Below are 1,740 nucleotides of genomic sequence, written 5' to 3' on the forward strand. Positions count from 1 at the left end.
TTTACATAAATGTAATAAGCTACTCCCCTCAGCAGCCCACAATCAATTCCATTCTATCCCCATATTTCTCTATTAGACAGTGATGCCTTATTGTCTAAGGACACTATTTTAATTTGTCAGTCCATCTTGAATCAAAGTTTCAAAACAAGCAAATGGAGGGAACCAAATTTCTCAGAGCTGGTGGCTTACGGGTTGTTTCTGTACAACTGAAGCATAGGTATGTGCACTCCCAGGGATATTTACCAACATGCTAGGAGGCATATAAATCCCAGAAATAATACAGTGTATCTTTCTGGATTGTCAGTTTCACTCCATGATAAGGGATCTAAGAACATTACTTTTATATTAAAACAGATACATTATGGGCACCTGGGTGGCTCAGTTGGTTAAGCGACTGCCTTCGGCTCAGGTCATGATCCTGGAGTCCCTGGATCGAGTCCCGCATCGGGCTCCCTGCTCGGCAGGGAGTCTGCTTCTCCCTCTGACCCTACCCCCTCTCATGTGCTTGCTCTCTCTCATTCTCTCTCTCTCAAATAAATAAATAAAAAATCTTAAAAAAAAAAAAAAAAAAAAACTAAATTAATTTCAGTATAGTTAACATACAATGTGTTATATTAGTTTCAGGTGTACAATATAGTGGTTCAACATATATCACCCAGTGCTTATGACAAGAAGTGTACTCCTTAATCCCCATCACCCATTTAACTCATGAGTCCACCTACCTTTCCTCTGTTACCATAACTTTGTTCTCTATAGTTAAGAGTTTGTTTCTTGTTTTATCTCTCTCTCTCTCTCTTTTTCTTTGTTCATTTGTTTTGTTTCTTAAATTCCAAATATGAGTGAAATCATATGGTATTTGTCTTTCTATGACCAACTTATTTCACTTAGCATTATACTCTCTAGCTCCATCTATGTTGCTGCAAATGGCAAGATTTCATTGTTTTTTTATGGCTGAATAATATTCCATTGTGTGTGTGTGTGTGTGTGTATGTATATATATATATATATATATATATATATATATATATATATATATATGTATATACTACTTCTTCTTTGTCCATTCATCATTTGATGGACACTTAAGCTGCTTCCATATTTGGCTATTGTAGATAATGCTGCAGTAAATGTAGGGGTGCATGTATCCCTCTGAATTTGTGTTTTTATATTTTTTTGGTAAATACCCAATAGTACAATTACTGGGTCATAGGGTAGTTCTGTTTTTAACTTTTTGAGGAACCGCCATACTATTTTCCAGAGTGGTTGCACCAGTTTGCATTCTCACCAACTGTGCGTGAGAGTTCCTTTTTTTCTACATCCTCACCAACACCTGTTTTTTCTTGTGTTTTTGATTTTGGCCATTCTGACAAGTGAAATCATCTTGTTTTAAAAATAGGTATATTTACTTTCTGTATCTCCCCAACATAATGGGCTCCATGACATCTAGCATTGGGAAATGTATTTAAATGGGGACACATTTTCCAAAGTTTCACCTAGTCAATGCATTTAAGGTATTAATATTTAGGACTTTGATGAAAAGGTGTAAGAGGAAACAGTGTGAAAATGACAGCAGAAAGAGGTCAGGAAGATAAAAGACCTGTCTTTCACCCATAATGACCCAGGCCCTGCCAGGCTCATGCCCTCTCAGGTTAGACCTGGCCATGTTCTGTCTCAGTTTTGTTGAATGAAGGAGGGAAGGAAGGAAGGAAGGAAGGAAGGAAGGAAGGAAGGAAGGAAGGA

This window comes from Phoca vitulina, unplaced genomic scaffold (genome assembly GCF_004348235.1).
Source record: "Phoca vitulina isolate PV1807 unplaced genomic scaffold, GSC_HSeal_1.0 scaffold15, whole genome shotgun sequence".
Classification (NCBI taxonomy): Eukaryota; Metazoa; Chordata; class Mammalia; order Carnivora; family Phocidae; genus Phoca; species Phoca vitulina.